Here is a 13768-nt window from a genome sequence, read left to right on the forward strand (position 1 = left end):
AAGTCACAGAGTTTTCTGCGCTGTGTTCTGGTGGCAGTTACGAAAACTTAAGATTTTTAAACAAAGAGCTACATGAGCACCTAGACAAAAAAAATTACGTTCTGTGTAAATGTATAAGATTAAGTTACTAGCCTCAAGATTTCTCCACAGTTAAGACTCCCTGTGCTAGAAGCTACGACTCCACTGTGAGAAGAGAAAGCATACAATGTCTAACCTTCCTTTAAAAGGTTATTATACATACTGGAAATAGAAATAAATATCTAGAGAAATAAGGAAATAAAGCACCTATCGGCTCTTCTTGGGAGAGGGGGAGAAACACTAATTAAAGCCAAAAATCCACCCAATAAAAAAAGAAAGGAAGGAAGGAAGAACTCAGGAATGCAGACGGTAAGGTAAAAGAATAGAGGGTAAGCACAAAATCAATTAAAATGCAGAAGTTAACACATACCTGTAACAAAAGCCACCCCACAGCTATCCAACAGAAGACCGAGTCTCCTCAATGGAGAATGTCTTAATCTCGTGCTCTCAGGTACTTTGGAACACAGGCTCATTTTTTTAAAGCATTTATTTGTTGATCTATCACCCACCCCACCCCTAACTTGCAAGAATATAAATTCTGTGACGTAAGGATCTCCGGTTCACCTCTGTATCTCGGGACAGTACTAGGCACAGAGTAGGTGCTCAATAAATAACTGAAACAGTGTCAGACTTTATTTTTCTGGGCTCCAAAATCACTGCAGACGGTGCCTGCAGCCATGAAATTAAAAGACGCTTACTCCTTCGAAGGAAAGTTATGACCAACCTAGACAGCATATTAAAAAGCAGAGACATTACTCTGCCAACAAAGGTCCATCTAGTCAAGGCTATGGTTTCTCCAGTGGTCATGTATGGATGTGAGAGTTGGACTGTGAAGAAAGCTGAGAGCCAAAGAATTGATGCTTTTGTACTGTGGTGCTGGAGAAGACTCTTGAGAGTCCCTTGGACTGCAAGGAGATCCAACCAGTCCATCCTAAAGGAGATCAGTCCTGGGTGTTCTTTGGAAGGACTGATGCTAAAGCTGAAACTCCCAATACTTTGGCCACCTGATGAGAAGAGTTGACTCATTGGAAAAGACTCTGATGCTGGGAGGTATTGGGGGCAGGAGGAGAAGGGGACAACAGAGGATGAGATGGCTGGATGGCATCACTGACTCAATGGACATGAGTGTGGGTGAACTCTGGGAGTTGGTGATGGACAGGGAGGCCTGGCGTGCTGCGATTCATGGGATTGCAAAGAGTCGGACACGGCTAAGCGACTGAACTGAACTGAATGAAAGACAGCAGACATTGTCAGATGGACTTCCTCTACCTTCTGGGCCCTAACCAACTGCCACCTGGACATGTCCATTTAGATATCTCTCTGGTACCTCAAATTCAATAACTCTAAAACTGAATTCTTACTCTGCCTCTCAAAACCTGCTTCTCCATCTCAATAAATAGACCACCATCCACCTAGCTAATTCAGTCAGATCTAGAAGTCATTAATGACAACCTTCTTCCCCGGGGCCCAACATCCAATACACCAACTCTCCATCCATCCAATGATACTTATTGAGCACTACCTGTGTATCAGGCACTGCTCTAGAGACTGAAGACACAAAACAAATGTCACTATCTTCAAGGAGTTAACATTCACCATCACATTCCAGCGATCTGACCTTCGATACATATTTCCAATTTGTCTATTTCTGACCTTCACCATTGCTAGCTTACAGCTAGCCATCTCATCTCAGACCTAGACTATTGCACTAGTGGCCTTGCCACTTCTACTCCCGCACACATCCTTCATTTTCCCAAACAGCAGCCATATAATTTCAAAACACAAGTCTTAGCATGTTCCTCCCTTGCTTAAATTCTTTCCCATTGCATCCAGGGGGGAAATAAAAACACCAAACATGACATGCAAGGCCTAAATATAAAACATAGCTCTTGTTACCTTTCTAATCTCAACTTTACCACCCTTCTCCTGCTCATTCCCTATGCTCCAGTCACAATGGCCTACCTTTATTGCTTCATATGCAGGCTTCCTGCCAAAAGGATTATCTTGCATTCTGCTCTGAGCCACTCTCCCTACCCACCCAACTCCTGAGTATTCTTCAGGTCTCTGCTTAAAGGTTGCTACCTCAGAAAGGCCTTTCCTGACCTCTCTTTCCAATTTAAATTAAGCTCGTCCTGTTATATTGTCTCCCATAATTAACCTTGTTCTCTCTTTTTTAATAGTTTACCACATTTTATAATTATTTATTTTGTGTTCAATGTTATTCTATATAATTAGACATCTCCCTAAGTACAAAGTAAATCCAGTACCTGGTTAGGTCCTCAAAATGTTCAGTAAATATTTGCTGAATGAATTAATAACTCAGCCAAAGAATCAAGAAGAGAAATTCTCAACAAGGGAAAAAGCATATGCTGATGTGTTTGGAGAAAATTTAAGTAGCTCAGAATGGCTGGAGCATGGGGGTTGGGTGGGAAGAGAGTAAAGATGTCTGGGGAGATGAACAGTAGCCAGATCAAAGGGCATCTATTTATCATACAAAGGAATTTAAACTTCGATTTCAGCTTCTATAGGTATTGAATATTTTAGACTATGAGACTCTCTGGAGAGGGTTTCGAAAGAGGTCTGCAACATTCTTCCTCCAAAGAACCACTGAAGACAATGCAAGTACACTAATAGACTATAAGCCAGGCAGTAGTATGATCCACTACGCACTTTAGAAATACTCCCTTGCAAATAACACGATGAATGGGCAGCAAAGATATGAAACTGGGGGCTGGAAAACTAATTAGAAAATAACAGCATTTCTAGATTAAAAAATGATGAAGAGTGCAATAACAAAGCCAAAGAAGAACAGGGGCTAAACACCAAAAATAATACTATGTAAATAAGCATGGAAGTTCCAGCAAATTTAGGGAAAAAGGAGGGAAAGGAACTCCAAGGAGTCTGGCTTAGATGAAACATTTAATTGTGCCACTCACAATGGAAAGAAATGCAAGAGCAGGTTTTGGGAAGTAAGCAATTTTATGTTAGCCAAGGACCTGCAGGATATCACAAGGAATACGTGTCTACAGAGTACAGGTGTCATTCCAGATCAGGATGACATCAGCATGAGAGCAGATATCATGGAAGCAGATGAGACTCCCCAAGAAATTAACTTATCATCTATAAAATGTAAAAGTGGTTAGAGAAATCTAAATCAAAATACACTGCTACATTAATATGATTTTAGTCACTATTATTGATTTTTATGGAATCAAAAAATCCATAAACTTGTGAAGAAATAATTTTAAAGGACACGTTCTTATATTTTTAAATTTAAATCTATGTCACAATTACATAGCAGAAAAAATACTAAAACTGTCTAGTTACGATGTCCCTTGCAATGCCAGATTATTGGCAGTGACAGAATTCACCTGTTCAAAAGACTACTGTATTGAAAAATATTCTAAACCCTTTCTTCTTAAAAAATGTGACCTCTGCTACTTAAAAAAAAGTTCTATTTGTGCAAGTGTTATCAATTTCATTTCTCACATTCATTGAAAGTCTAACCTGATAAATGGCATCTATAAAATATCCTACAGCTAACATCATGATTAAGGTGAAAAAAGGAACGCTTTCCCCCTAAGATTAGGAACAGGACAGGAATGCTTCCTCTGATCACTTTTACTCAGCATTGTACTAGTCTAGCCAGTGCAGTGCGGCAAGAATGAAAGTGTCCAGGTTGGAAAGCAAGAAGCAAAACTGTCTACTCACACTACATGATGGTCAGTATAAAAAACTCTATGAAATCAACAAAAAAGCTACCAGAACTAATTAATAAGCTTAGCAAGGCTGTAGAATTCAAAATCAATAATTAATTGTATAACTGTAAATTGTACTAACAATGGAAATTAATACTGAAAAGACAATACCATTTACGATAGCATCAAAATATTAAATACATAGAGTGTGTGTGCTGTGGGCTTAGTCATGCCCAACTCTTTGTGACCCCATGGACTATAACCCAGCAGGCTCCCCTGTCCATGAGATTTTCCAGGCAAGAATACTGGAGTGGGTTGCCACTTCCTCCTCTAGGGGATCTTCCTGACCCAGGGACTGAACCCCCATCTCTTGCACCTCCCTCACTGGCAGGCATTTTCTTTACCACGAGCACCACCTTTGTCTCTCTCACAAAAGATATATAAGACCTGCAAATGGAAAACTAGAAAAATATGGCTGAGAAAAAATAAGACCAAAATAGAGTGATATATTGTATTCATGGACTGGAAAACTCAGTGTTGTTAAGATGTCATTTTAGCAACACTGATTCAACAAAATCTACAGATTCAACATAATACCAATTAAATTCCCAACACACTTTTTTTTTTCAGTAATCGACAAACTGACTCTAATGTTCATACAGAAATGCAAAGAACCTAAAAAGGCCAACAACTCTGATAAAGAAGAACATAGTTAAAGGATTAACTCTACTTGATTTCAAGACTTATTATAAAGCTACAGTAGTGAAGATAGCGTGATACTGGGGTCAAGATAGATAAAGAAATTGACAGAACAGAAGAGACTCCCAGGTGGCACTAGTAATAAAGAACCCGCCAGCCAATGCAGGAGATGTAAGAGACTCAGGTTTGATCTCTGGGTTGGGAAGATCCCCTGGAGGAGGGCATAGCAAGCCACTCCAATATCCTTGCTTGGAGAATTCCACGGACAGAGGAGCCAGGCAGGCTGGGATCGCAAGGAGTCAGACATGACTGAAGTGACTTAGCCCACATATATATGGACAACTGATTTCCAACAAAGGTTCAAAGAGAATTCAGTGGAGGAAAAGCACTTTTTAAAAAGAAATGGTGCTGGAACATTTGGATATTCATATGTCAAAATATATACTTCAATTTATACCTCAAGCCATATTTATAAATTATTCAAAATGTACCACAGACCTAAAACTAAACTTAAAACTATAAAACTTTTAAAATCAAACTCCAGAAAAATACTGGTTAGGGAAATATTTCTTGGCAGAGGGATTTACCTCCTTTGAAGTGAAGTGAAGGTCGCTTAGTCATGTGGGACTCTTTGCAACCCCATGGATTATACAGTCCATGGCATTCTCCAGGCCAGAATACTGGAGTGGGTACTTCTTTCTCCAGAGGATCTTCCCAACCCAGCGATAGAACCCAAGTCTCCCACACTACAGGCAGATTCTTTACCAGCTGAGCCACAAATATTTCTTAGCTATACCAAAGGCAAAACCCATAAAAGAAAATACTGACCGACTGAGATTCAAGGTTAAAAAACTTCTGATCTTTGAAATGTGAACTACATCTCAATTAAGCTTTTTAGAAAGAGAAAACTGAGCAAATGAAGACAAGTCACAGACTGGGACAAAATGTTTCCAAATCATATATAATAAGGGACACTTATAACTCAGTATTAAAAGACACTTGTAAAAGAATGAAACTAGAACACTTTCTAACACCATACATAAAAATAAACTCAAAATGGATTAAAAATCTAAACGTAAGACCAGAAACTATAAAACTCCTAGAGGAGAACATAGGCAAAACACTCTCCAACATAAATCACAGCAGGATCCTCTATGACCCACCTCCCAGAATATTGGAAATAAAAGCAAAAATAAACAAATGGGACCTAATTAAAATTAAAAGCTTCTGCACAACAAAGGAAACTATAAGCAAGGTGAAAAGACAGCCTTCGGAATGGGAGAAAATAATAGCAAGTGAAGCAACTGACAAACAACTAATCTCAAAAATATACAAGCAACTCCTGCAGCTCAATTCCAGAAAAATAAACAACCCAATCAAAAAGTGGGCCAAAGAACTAAATAGACATTTCTCCAAAGAAGACATATGGATGGCTAACAAACACATGAAAAGATGCTCAACATCACTCATTAGCAGAGAAATGCAAATCAAAACCACAATGAGGTACCATTTCACGCCAGTTAGAATGGCTGCGATCCAAAAATCTACAAGCAATAAATGCTGGAGAGGGTATGGAGAAAAGGGAACCCTCTTACACTGTTGGTGGGAATGAAGACTAGTACAGCCACTATGGAGAACAGTGTGGAGATTCCTTAAAAAACTGGAAATAGAACTGCCTTATGACCCAGCAATCCCACTGCTGGGCATACACACCGAGGAAACCAGAATTGAAAGAGACACGTGTACCCAATGTTCATCACAGCACTGTTTACAATAGCTAGGACGTGGAAGCAACCTAGATGCCCATCAGCAGATGAACAGATAAGAAAGCTGTAGTACATATACACAATGGAGTATTACTCAGCCATTAAAAAGAATACATTTGAATCAGTTCTAATGAGATGGATGAAACTGGAGCCCATTATACAGAGTGAAGTAAGCCAGAAAGAAAAACACCAATACAGTATACTAATACATATATATGGAATTTAGAAAGATGGTTACAATAACCCTGTATGTGAGACAGTAAAAGAGACACAGATGTATAGAACAGTCTTTTGGACTCTGTGGGAGAGGGAGTGGGTGGGATGATTTGGGAGAATGGCATTGAAACATGTATAATATCATATAAGAAACGAATCGCCAGTCCAGGTTTGATGCAGGATACAGGATGCTTGGGGCTGGTGCACGGGGATGACCCAGAGGGATGGTACAGGGAGGGGGGTGGGAGGGGGGTTCAAGATGGGGAATACGTGTATACCCATGGAGGATTCATGTTGATGTATGGCAAAACCAATACAATATTGTAAAGTAATTAGCCTCCAATTAAAATAAATAAATTTAAATTAAAAAAATAATAAAATAAAATGTAAAAAAAAAAAGAGAGAACATAATTAAAAACAAGATTTGACTGGATAATCCATGAAAGAAGACACATGGATGGTAAATAACATAAAAAGATGCTCAGCATCACTGGTCATGAGATGGAATGCAAATAAAAACCACAATGACACCATTACATACCACTAAAATGGCTGAAATTAAAAAGACTAACAGTACCAGGCATTGGTGAGGCTTTGGAGCAACTAGAACTTTACTGGTAGGAATGTAACACGATGAAATCACTTTAGGAAACATTTCAGCAGTTTCTGAGAGAGTTAAATACTACACTCTTACCTCATAACTCAGCCATTCCACTCCTACGTGAAATGAAAATATATGTGCATACAGAGACTTATATGTCCAAAGCTAATCTATTCTTACTAGTCCCAAACTTGAAAATAACCCAAATGTCATCAACAGATAAATGGATAAACAAACTGTGGTATATCCATATACTGGAATATTATTCAGGAATAAAACGGTATGAACTATTGATACACATGGTCATATTTTAAAGTAATTATGCAGAATGCAAGAAAAACAAGAAAAAAATCACACACTATAAAATTTCAGTTATATAAAATTCAGGAAAATGCAAGCTAATCTAAATGACAAGAAGTAAGAAAATACAAACTAATCTATAATGATACCATCAGTGGGTACCTGATGTGTGGGGAGGGCTAGGAGGGAAAAATTACAAAAGCTACAAAGAAACATGAGATGATGGATATGTATATTACCATCACTGTGGTAGACAGTTTCCAGTTGTATATATATATATCAAAACCTATCAAATTTTATACTTTAATCATATACAGTCTATTATACATCAATTTTAGCTCAATAAAGCTACTGAAATCTCAGAAAGCCTAACATTCAAATGAACCAAAACTACCAGTAAACATAATGTCATACTTCATGAAAAATTTTTGAAGTAAAAGACTCACTGGTCTGAGTATTTTCTACCCATTATGAATTAGTAACATTTGAAAGTATACATAAGTTAACAAATAAACCAAAAAGGAACTTTGGTACTGTGTTTTTCTTTGTGTATATGAAAATTTCTAATAATACTTTAGCATTTTAAAATAGAATACTGGGTAAAACTATGATTGTGAAGTTCTATACTAGCAATAATTTTGCATGGGGAAATTCCAGCATCTATAAGTTTACTTCCCTAAACAATTGCTATAGGTTTTCTTTTTTTTCAAAATTCTCCTTACAGGGTCATTGTAATAGTAAAATGAGTAATATTAACCCCAAGGGAATCTGTTGATATTAAAAACTATTTAGTTACTTCTATATCTTATCTACGTACTATAAAAGTATATCATTCATTCATTCAATAAATGAATTTACCATAGTCAGGCACTGGTCTAGGTCCTTGCATTGTATTTGGCAGAAACAGAGGAGGGAGACAATAACAATGACTTAATGAAAAAAAGTACCCTGTAATATATTAGAAGGTGATATGTATTACGGATATCCCCTGGAGAAAAAGTAAAGGAGGTTATAAAGGATCAGGAATGGAAACATAGTTACAATAAAAACTTGTAAGTAATGCTATCTGTTTCCATAAGCCACATATGAAAATCTCTTACATGGAATACAATCATATAATGTTAGAACTGAACTTTAAGTGACCTAGTCCAACCTTCACTCTTTATAAAATATGATGCTAAACTTTTTATCCAATTACTCAATTCCTGAGAGAGATCAGGATCCCTATCTCCTGTTCACTCTACCAGCATCACTCTTCATGATGTCAAATATTTGTGATATAATGTTTTAATACATTCACATCAAAACCATGGAAAGAGTTTTTGAGCTTGACCTGGGCTTCATCACTTTATGGTCTGTTACTTATGATGAATCACTTAACCTCTCAAAATGTAAATTCCCTCATCCATTAAAGAGGGATAGTGCTAATTTTATGACAAGGTTGTTTTGGGATTAAATGCAGTGAGTGCTCATGCGTGCTCGGCTGCTCAATGGTGTTAAGACTCTTTCATGACTCCATGGACTGTAGCCTGTCAGGCTCCTCTGACCATAAGATTTTCCAGGCAAGAATACTGGAGTGGGTTGCCATTTCCTCCTCCAGAGGACCTTCCTCACCTAGGGATGGAAAACAAGTCTCCTGCGTCTCCTGAATTGGCAGGCGGGTTCTCTACCACTGAGCCACCTGGGAATCCCTTAAATATAATAGCTTATGTAAAATACCCACGTGTCAGTATATAAGTATACATGTGCTAAGTTGCTTCAGTTGTGTCCAACTCTTTGTGACCCTATGAACTCTAGCCTGGCAGGCTCCTCTGTCCATAGGATTTTCCAGGCAAGAATACTGGAACAGATTGGCATGCCCTCCTCCAGGGGATCTTCCTGACCCAGGGATGGAACCTACATCTCTGTGTCTCCTTCATGGGCAGGTGGGTTCCTTACCACTAGCGCCACCCACCCAGAAAGCCCATATATGTATGTAACCAATAGGTGTGTTCTAGCACACACACACACACACAAATAGTACATCATATGCATAGGTTTTTTATACTCTCTACTATGCTATAAATCGTGTTTACATTTAAACTACTGAAAATTATGTAAACACTCAATAAGCATTTATTAATTTTTCAGTATTCTGAGGAACCAAGCAACTTTCAAAATGTGGCAAATAGTATGATAACTCATACCACTATGAGGAAGATAATCAAATTAACTGAAAGCTTCAGACTATGCTTAAAAATGTTTTTGGTCTTTCTTTTCTAAATAGAGATGTCTGTAGTACTAAACATGTCTTAGTATCATAAATTGGGTCTTTCTATTTACAACAAAACAACTTCCACCATGAAAAACACCTTCAGGAGAAAACAAAAATGCCTGCAGCATTTTATAGCACTTTTGCTTCATGCCCATGCTCATGTATTATAGCACTTCACATTCACGCCCATGCTCATGTACTTATGCAAAAAACGAATGCAAAAAAAAAAATCAGAATTGCAATTCCAATGCCATCACATAGTAATCTGGCTGCTTCTTCATATTTATAACCAACATTTTAGCTGACAAAAGCAAAAAATACCACAAACTGAACAAAGGATAAGATCATTCAAACAGATAAGAGTGTTTGGTGTCATGGATATCACCTTTTCCAAATGACTGTATATTTCAATTTAGCTTCACATGGAAAAACAATCATGAAGATTATTCTGTAAAAACATTCCCCTCCCCCACTATAGATTTAATCCCTGCCCCCTCTCACAGTCCTTCCAAGATCCCTTAGGTATCAAAGGGAATCAACCAACCTGAAGCTTCAGATAATTAAATCACAGTTTACAGAATAATAAATCAGAGTCCCTAGCTAAGATTCAAGAAGAGTTTTGTCAATTCAGTTCTAAAAAGGTAACAGAAGGATGTTGCTTCCTCTCCTTCTGAATAAAAATATCCCTGCAATGCTGGATGCTAAAACCTTTGTTCTCAAGCTAAGCAATTAAAGTACAGGTTTTTAAAACTAGGAATTTTCTTCCTTTAGATCAAATTAGTCTTTTTAAAACATGAAAAAACCTTCAAAGCTATTTAAAGAGTAATGAACAATGTAATATGTCCTTTTCCTTTCTAATTTTATTCCTGTTATAAGTACATCCCTTTCACTAAAGCTAGTTTTCTACCATTTTGCCACATTTCACACACCACCGAGAAAACAAAAGACTGCACTAGATTACCTGGATCACCGGACAGATCAGCAGACAAGTAAAAGCTCAAAAGGCTCGTTTCCATGGAGCAGAGGAGAATGAAATCCTCAGGAACACACCACTCCCTTGGCATTCCTAGGCTTCTCCTTTACACACACTCGACATCCTTGGGAAGGCATCTGTCGGATGATTTTATTGACCACAAGAGGGATGATATGAAGAAACTCCACCTCTTCTCCACCCCCAATCATCCACCATCATCAACTGAAGCCCAGCACTGTGCTGCTATGGAAATGCAAAGAGCAGCATCCACATACACATACGGCTCCGAAACATTACACTGTAAAATTACATAAATGATCAAAATAAAAAAAGCAAAGATGCAGTTGGCAGTATGTGAAGGGGGTAGGCCAAGCAGCTCCCATAAATTAAAAACACTTGCAAAAGATCCAATTCTAGCACCATAAAAAAAATTAATTTTCTCCAGAATTTCCTGAATAACATATGATTTTTAGAAGAACATCTAGTGTCTCTATCAAAAATGGAAGTCCTTGTATATCTTAAAATTTTCTTTTGCCACTGCTCCTTTCCTGAAAGCTAACTAAACCAACTAAGTTAGGATTAAACAAAAAAACCTCTCTTTTTGTTGATAGCGTGATCCCCTTCAAAGGTAATCTGGAACAGGAGGTTGAGGGTGGGGGTGGGAGGGTGAAAGAGGAGCAGATAAAAATGGGAGGAAGAATATTTTCTGACCCAATAAGCCTAATTAAGTTTGTGAACAAGGCTGAAAGGACTGAAATTTCTTCATGCTACTCTATTTGTGTTTGATTACTGTAAACCTGCCCTGGTCTCTAAACATGCCCCAGGCAGCGATGTCTGGCACTCTGTTAACTAGCACCCCTGCCATTTACACTAGAAGCAGGGAGAGACAAGAGACACACTCATTCAATCTAATCCCTAGAACCTGTATAATTTTGCTGTAACTAATTTTTCCCAAACACTGCTCCCTAACAAATACATTGCCACACTAAGATGACTCATTACCCTCTAATTTCCTTTTCTGTGAGCTTCTCTTGTGGCTCAGCTGGTAAAGAATCCGCCTGCAATGCAGGAGACCTGAGTTTGATCCCTGGGTTGGGAAGATTCCCTGGAGAAGGGAAAGGCTACCCACTCCAGTATTCTGGCCTGGAGAATTCCATGGACTGTATAGTCCATGGGGTCGCAAAGAGTCGGGCACGACTAAGCGACTTTCACTTCATTTTCTGAAATATCAACCTAATTTGACAATTTGGAAAACATAATTTCTGGGATCAATACATTAGTAATGAATAAAAAACATACTCTTTGTTTTATAAAACACTTTCTGTAAAACATTTGGATATATCTAATTACAAGTTCAGTTGCTCAGTCGTGTCCGACTCTTTGTGACCCCATGAACCACAGCACACCAGGCCTCCTAATACCCAGTAATCAGTTCATTCACATAAATTATAGACCAGAGTTCTGTGAATTTATGGACAAATTTACAGAACCTCAGAACCACAATCAGTGATCTATGAAGAATCATCTTCTAAGAAAGCACACTTTGGCAAATGTAACTTCTAAAAAATAAAGAAGAAGTAAAGGCTGGATAAACGAGTAGATTTTAAAGACTTTCTAGAGACTGATCTTAATACTCTCTGTGGACAATCTTCAACAACAGATTTACTAAACTTATTGTTTCTAAGCACTTAATAGTGAAGTAGTGATATGATTTACCATACAACCACATAACCCAAAGATCACACTCTTAGGTGCTTACATAGACGATGTGAAAATTTATGTTCATAAAAACACCTGTCCATGGATGTTTATAGCAGCTTTACTCATAATCGCTGAAAAGTAGAAGTAATCAGGATAATCTTCATAGGGGAAAGATTACATAAACTTATGATTCATCCATACAATGGAATCCTGTTTAATAATTTTAAAAGAATGAACTATAAATTCACAAAACTATGGATAAATCTTAATGTTCTATGTTCAAGAAGTGTAAGTGTCAGTCGTTCAGTTGTGTCCAACTCTCTGTGATCCCATGGGCTGCAGCCCACCAGGCTCCTCTGTCCATGGAATTTTCCAGGCAAGAATACTGGAGTGAGTTGCCATTCCCTTCTCCAGGGGATCTTCCCAACCCAGGGAGCGAACCCAGGTCTCCCACATTGCAGGTAGATTCGTTACCATCTGAGCTACAGGGAGGAACCAAGAACTGTTCAAGAAGTTAGACGAAAAATCTAAAGATTTTAATACCATTCCATTCACAAGAAACTCTGGAAAATGCAAAAATTAAAAATAAATAAGACAAGAAACAGATTAATGGTTACTACGGATCGGGGTTGGGCGGGGAGTGGCTGACTAAAAGGGACACACAAGAGCACAGGCTCTGTTCTGCGTAATGCTAGGGTGGCGGACACACGACTCAACTCCTGTCAAAACCCACAGAACTGCACCTTAGGAAGAATGAACTTCACTTAATGCTGACCATGCGACAGCAAAAACCATCAATCACACCGCTGGAAGATTCCAAGACGAAATGTGGGCTGTGACAAATGAATCTAACTGCATTACAAATTATGACATACCTGCACCAAAAGGATGTGGGGCGGGGGGGAGCTGACCTAACTAACTGTGGAAAACAACGTTTCGACTGGAAACACTGTACTCTAAATGGAACATTCGTTTCTCGTGGGCATATGGATTAACAGTTCTGAAATAGCTTTTCATGTAAACTGGAGTTGAACAAATAAGTAAATGGATAATGGATGGTCAGAGCCAGGTCTCTCACTGTCAGACAGGAAGGGAAAATAGAGTGAACCCTGTGGTACTGGATTGAAGTCAATTTTCCTTACAGAAGAATTCCAAATCAAAGCTACAGATACTTCTCTCTCAAGTGCGGACTGAGACAAGTAACTTGCTTCAAAATAGTAGACGGAAAGAGAAAAGAGTCACTTTATAGAGTGGACAAACCTGGCAAACACTACCTTAGCCAAGTGGTCCAGATCAATCCCATCGGTGATGCTCTATGAATGTCTTGTAGACATCACATACCCTTGTGTAAGATGAAGTGAAAAGAGGACTTGGCCTCTGGGTATTCTTTCCACAAATGCATAACCCTAATGGGACACAGCAGCAGCACACCCAGGCTGAAGAGTATTCTAAAACATACCCAGCCAGCACTCCTCAAGGCTG

At 38.4% G+C, this 13768-nt stretch overlaps 1 protein-coding gene across 5 annotated transcripts in view; it reads right to left on the reverse strand.

Annotated features, from left to right (window-relative positions):
• The window catches only part of ARHGEF12 (Rho guanine nucleotide exchange factor 12), a 174474-nt gene that overhangs the window by 112679 nt on the left and 48027 nt on the right, over window positions 1–13768 (reverse strand). The window contains exon 1 of one of the 5 annotated variants that reach the window (XM_018059648.1): window positions 10574–10716. The exons of the other annotated variants lie outside the window; for them this stretch is intronic. The gene's annotated coding sequence lies outside the window, so the exon portion shown is untranslated. Of the gene's footprint in view, window positions 1–10573; window positions 10717–13768 lie in introns of those variants that run through there. 5 annotated transcript variants of the gene reach the window in all.

The sequence above is a fragment of the Capra hircus genome, chromosome 15 (assembly GCF_001704415.2).
Source record: "Capra hircus breed San Clemente chromosome 15, ASM170441v1, whole genome shotgun sequence".
In the NCBI taxonomy this organism is placed as follows: domain Eukaryota; kingdom Metazoa; phylum Chordata; class Mammalia; order Artiodactyla; family Bovidae; genus Capra; species Capra hircus.